Below are 6,544 nucleotides of genomic sequence, written 5' to 3'. Positions count from 1 at the left end.
GAAGTGGGATGATCACCATCGGGTGCACACAAGTTTCAGGTGGGCGACAAAGTTTGGTTGTTTTGTAGAAAGAATGCCTTAGTGGAGTTACATCAAAGATAAGACCACTCTGATATGGGCCTTACATCATCACCAAGATTGTTGTCAGAGACAATTCTTTTGAGCTTAGTATTACCCATTCCTGCACTGCACACATTGTTCAATGTGGACCACCTTCAGTCATACTTTACACCATTGTTGGACACATCAGACATTGCAGAACAACTACACCAACAGAGCTAATCCCAAAACTACATGGAATAGGCTGCAACTGATTAGATAATGGACATGTATATCAAGAACACTCACTATTAGAAGATCCAACTTTATCGAGTTGTCAAAGATGCCAACTCTTGCACCAAGGCAAGTGGCTCACCAGGGACCATGCTCAGCAAATGTTTCCCCATCTCATGGAGGCACTCAATGTTATGGGGACCATTGCTTCCTAATGGGGGAGGTTTGATCCAGGTGGATATTGGTGTCCACCACCTATTCCACTTGGACCCCAACCATTATCTCTTTCAGTTTCCTTAATTGTAACACAGTTTACTATTTTTAACAGGTTTTTGGGTCCTAAGCCTTTTTTAGACCCTAAACAAACTGGCTTGGAAAATATGCAAACTATTGCCTATAACAAGTGCTTGTAGTCAAAGTTTTTTTCCTTGGATATATATTTCTAATGAGGTATTGTATGCATCAAACAAAGGTTGTATGCCAAAGTTACGACCCGTGAAGTTGATGTGCCAATTTACCCAATGGGGCCCACAAACTTTTGGTGCTTCATCTCCTAGGGTTAGGTTTGTTGATGTTTAGGGTTTTCCATTGTTTCTCAATAATAAATAGGCTTTGAGCCTCATTGAAACTCAGATCAAAGGCATGTAGCCACCACATCTCTTCTCAGAGATAAGATACCATCACCTCAGCTAGTTTATTTCCATTTTGCATGTAAGCAATTTTTAGTACATGTTATTAATGAATTGAAGTTTTTTTTTCGTTGTATTTTTATGTTCTATTTATATCTATATTTCATTTTGTTCTTCCATAAATATGGATCAATGGTATCAGAATGTGTTGATTTTTTAGTAGTTTGGGAGGTACTCAAAGCCCTAGGGTTCAGGGATTGGAGGAAAAAGTGCCACAAGAGTCACTTGTGGGCTTGGAACCCAAGCATGGGGTTTTGCTACCATTGGTATTTGGGATAAAACAATTAAGAATTGGAGCATGAGAAAATTTGAGGTGATAGAGCTTGGCGTTTTGATTCGAACGCTTCAAAGATCACTCAAATCAGAGCTCTAGAAATGAAGTTATGAACTTTGAAGTTGTCATTAATATTTGGACAAGACAGTCATGTAGGCTTGAGGAGAATTCATCCAATAGACATGACCCTTCATTAATTTGTGGATCCATTCTATTTTTTTATAAATAGGAGGTGAGTGGAGCTCATTGGAGGAGAACTAATCTCTATTTATCCACAACAAGAAGGGACATAAAAACATGGAAATTGAAGGTTGTTTCAGGGTCATTCTTAGAATACCGTAGTGTTGGAAGGAGGGATGAGGTAACTTCCTAGAGGGCCGAGGTAGAGGAGGTTAGTATCAAGGTTATTTTTGGTTTTTGTGTGGGATGGAGACTCTGTTTGGAAGAGGCAGTAAGCTACATTAAGGCTGTGTGGTTGTCCGCAGGCCATACCACCATAGCAAGTTGATAGTGTGGGCTGATATGGGGTTGTATTGTGCCCTAATCTTCAACATGGAGGAAGAGGGTTCACATTAGGGTAGGCCGCATAATTTAAGGGTTGTTTGGGTCTTTTTTTGAGGGTTGTTGCAGTAGTCTAAGGTGCCCAACTAGTCACTATCATAACAGAAACAAATTAGACTTGGAACAATAGTTTGTGTCTTGTGTTGGGTCAAATATTGTGACCAGATTTGGATTGGTTTCTTTAGCGGCCTCTGGAAGCCATGAATTGAAGTTAACTTGGGTGGAAAAAAGACTTCAATTAGGAGCATATTTCACAGTGAAGGATTGGGCATCTTTGGACTATTGGAGGGTAACGTGTGGATGCCCAAAGTAGCCCTAGACAAGCTATATTGATGTGATGAAGAAGATTTGAAGGTTGGGTGAACATTGGTGCCGAAAGTGCAGCACTTTGATGGAAAAAAGTGACTACTAGCCTGGTAGATTTGAGCTCAGGAATTGGCCAGCCTAGAGAGTAGATTGGATCAGCCTATGCACATGCAGCAAAAGTGACTTGAAATAATGTTGGGTGGTAGCCCTCCTGGAGTCTCGATGTGTTGTCCTTTGAAGGACTAAAAGGCAGCTAGTGAGTAGTACAAGAGCGAAGGACGGCAGGACAATATATGACATGGAAGCTAGAACGAAGTTTTTCATTGTATCTGGTATACCATAGACCATTGTATTATTCAAATTTGGTTTAATATAATGAAGATTGGGTTGTACAATATTATTGTACAATAATTGTTAAAAAAAATTATAATTGTGCATGTGTGATTTACTACTTTATATTTGTAGTTCTTGTTCAGATTCTTGGTTTGGTAGCGCCAAATATTTTAAGATTATAACCTAGACCCAAGATCGTGGAAAATCAACATGGTATCGTAGCGTGTCTGAGCTACTTTGGAAGTCAGTGAATCAGAGTTGTGCACAATGAAGTACAACTTAAGAGGGAGTTGGTCACATTGTAGGTGACAATGTCAAAGTTACAGGCTGGTATCCAGTATGAGGACAGGTTGGAGGGGTTGTCTAACTATAGTCCATGGAAGGAAAGGATCAAGTTGGTATTGTAGGTCAACAGGATCTGGGAGTTCACTAAGAAATCCATCAAGAAGCCAACTAACCCAAAGGAGTTGGAAGTGTATGAGGATTTGGATACGAGGGTGAGATTGATCATCCTTGATGGTGTGAAGGATGCCCTAATACCTCATTTGTCTAGAAGAACGCAAAGGTGGATGACTCTTTAGAATTTGTTCCAGAATAAGAACGAGAACTGGGTATTGGTATTGGAGGATAAGTTGAAGTCCACCAAGATGATAAAGGGTGAAGGCGTGACTTCGTATCTGACGAGATTGTCTCAAGTCAAAGATGAGCTTGCTTCCATCGGTGTGACTATTTCAGATGGAGATATGGTCAGGATTGCCTTGAAAGGTTCACCAAGGAATGGAAGCCCTTCATCAAAGGAATTGTTTCCAGAGAGAAGTTTCCAGACTAGAATAGGCTATGGGATGACTTCATTCAGGAAGAGTTGCGAGACGAGGATCTTCATCCAAAGAAGAAGACTTTTGATGATGATGTGGCACTTGCAGCACAAATGAAGGGTAAGCAAATAAGGACTTAAGCAAAGTGTTTCAACTATGGCGAGATGGATAATTTTTTGTCGAGATGTCCGATGAAGAAGAAGGGAGATGACAAGAAGAATAAAGGAAAGTAGGTCATCGGTGTTGCCACTTCTACTGAGATAGATGATCTTACCAGGAGATTGGAGGAGGAGGACTTTGCTATGATCTCTCATTTCTCATAGGGTACTATCGATGAGGATGGATGGTACATGGACAGTGGTGTGACGAAACATATGACAGGGTCATAGGAGGTTTTTGAGACTCTAGCTAAATGGGACTTGAAGTTGCACATGGTGTTGGGTGACAAGAGTCAAAAGGAGATCTAAGGATCAGGAGTTGTGCCATTCAAGATGGAGATAGGATGAGTGATGTGGGCCAGGATGTATTATTTGTACCAAGACTCAGATATAGTGTGATTTTTGTATCAATGATAAAGAAGAAGGGGTTTGAGGTCTTGCTCCAGGATGGGAAGGCAAGATTCAGGCCTAGAGGCTCTACCTTTGCTGGTATCATGATTGGAGTTAGAAAGAATGGTCTATATATGCTGATGGGAAAGCCTATGGATTGTGAGAAGTAGGTGGAATAGGTGCAGGTTCCAAAGAAGCAAGTGTAGATGCAAGCTTCAGAGGAGCAATTACAGGTTCTTGAGAAGAAGGTCCAGATTCTAGAGACTCGGAGGGAGTCAAGTTCTAAAGGGAGCTTTCATATTCAGAGGGAGACTTTGCAGTCCAAGAAGAGCATGTAGTAATTGGGGAGCAAGGGTTCTCCTATAGCTTCCAAGAAAGAATCATGGAGAGAGTGGAAGACATTACAATATAAGAAGAAGAAGAAATAGGCTTCCAGTAGTGACAATGACACTTCTAAGAGAGGCATAGTTCACAAAACATGGATTGTTGCAATTGTGAGCACCAAGATTTGGGCAAGTGTTGTGAGTAGTGATGATGATGATGAGTTACTTCCTAGTCTTGTAAGTACCTCCCTCGCTAAGAGGGAGTGTTGACTTTTTGAGTAGCTTGGGAGGTACTCCAAGCCCTTAGGTTCGGGGATTGGAGGATGGAACTTGAGCATGGAGTTTTACACCAGCTAGGATTTGGGTCAAACCATGAAAAATTTGAGCATGAGAAAATTTGAGGTGATATATATTGGTGTGTGAATTAAAACGCTTCAAAGATCACTCAAATCAGAGCTCTAGAAATGAAGTTATGAATTTTTGAAGTTTTCATTAGTATTTGGACAAGACAAGTCATGTAGGCTTGAGGAGAATTCGTCCAATAGACATGACCCTTCATTAAATCATGGAGCCCTTTTATTTGTGTATAAATAGGAGGTGAGTGAAGGTCATTTAGATCATCCAAAATTGCAACACATCACATGTGAGGAGCTCATTGAAGGATAACTAATCTATGTTTTAGCCGCAGTAAGTAGGGACAAAACAATGTGGGCATTGAAGGTTGTTTCAGGGTCATTCTTAGAAGACTGAAGTGCTGGAAGGAGGGTCGAAGTACCTTCCTAGGGGCCGAGGAAGAGGAGGTTAGTTTCAAGTTTGTTTTGGGTTTGTGTGTGGGTTGGAGACTCTGCTTGGAAGAGGTCATAAGCTACAACAAGGTTGTATGGTAGGTCATAGGCCATACCACCACAACAAGGTGATAGTGTGGGTTGTTTTGGGGCTGTATTGTGCCCTAATCTTCAACGTGGAGGCAAAGGGTTCACACTAGGGCAGGCCACAAAATTTAAGGGTTGATTATGTGACTGTTTGAGGGTTGTTGTAGTAGTCTAAGGTGCCCTAACTAGTCACATCATAACAACAACAAAGCAGACTTGGAGCAGCAATTTGTGTTCTGTGTTGGGTCAAAGATTGTAACCATATTTGGATTAGTTTATTTAGCAGCCTGTGGAAGCCATGGATTGGAGTTGAGTTGGGTGGAAAGAAGACTTCAATTAGGAGTAGATTTCACAGTGAAGGATTGGGCATCTTTGGACCGTTGGAGGGCAGCGTGTGGATGTCCAAAGTAGCCCTAGACAAGCTATATTGAAGTGACTAAGAAGAGATGAAGGTTGGGTGAAGATTGGTGTTGAAAGTGCAACACTTTGATGGAAAAAAGTGACTATTAGCCTGGGAAATTGGAGCTCAGGAATTAGCCAGCCTAGAGAGAAGATTGGATCAACTCATGTACATGTAGTAGAAGTGACTTGCAACAGTGTTAAGCGGCAGCCCTCTTGGAGTCTCGATGTGTTTTCCTTTGAAGGACTAAGGGGAAGCTATTGAGCAGTATGGGAGTGAAGGATCGATAGGACAAGATATGACATAGAAGTTGCAATGAATTTTTTCATTGTATTTTGTATACCATTGATTGTTGTATTATTCATATTTGGTTTAATATAACGAATATTGGGTTGTACATTATTGTAAAATAATTGTTAAAAATTGTGTATACTTGTGCATATGTGATTTGCTGCTTTATATTTTCCATTGTGCAAAGTATTTCTTGTTGAGATTCTTGGTTGGTAGCATCAGATATTTTAAGATTCTAACTTAGAACCAAGATCCTGGAAAATAAACAGAGTGATCTGCTCTTTCTCTATTTTTTTGTACATGTCCCCAACGAGGTCAGAGTTTAAGGAGTTGGGACTTGAACTGGTTGAGCCTTTACAATATTGTCCCCACCAACACCAACGAACTCCAATGGCGGAAGAAAAGAAAGATGAGGGAGCAAGTGATCCTATTAAACTATTGCTTGAAGAAGCCCTCAAGCAGCAAAGGAACGAGATGATGGACAACTTTTCTCAAATCCTTCAGTGGATTCCCACCAATGACACATCTTCATCCAGTAGTCACTTTGGAGGCGTCGTTTCCTTCAAGGTACAAATGAAATTTGATATCTATATATTCGAAGGACCATAGATGTTGATGTTGTAGATAAATATCTAAATCTATTATAAGGTTATTTTTTGGTCAAAAATTTCTCTGATTGGGAAAACATTATTTTTTCACTCCTTAAGTCTGCCCCCATTTCAAAGACTAGTGGGAAAATTTTTGTGAGAAAAGGGCTGAGGAGCCTCTCTATTTATACTCCCCCTCTTATAACTCTTTCCAAGCGTCGTTGAGGAACATTATTACCTTGTGGGGAGCTATGAGGACAAGTACATACAGT

This window comes from Pinus tabuliformis, chromosome 4_2, assembly GCF_031772625.1.
Source record: "Pinus tabuliformis cultivar Carrire ecotype Pingquan chromosome 4_2, CPIR1, whole genome shotgun sequence".
Lineage (NCBI taxonomy): Eukaryota > Viridiplantae > Streptophyta > Pinopsida > Pinales > Pinaceae > Pinus > Pinus tabuliformis.
The sequence above is the reverse complement of the archived record's forward strand: the minus strand, read 5'-3'. Positions refer to the sequence as shown.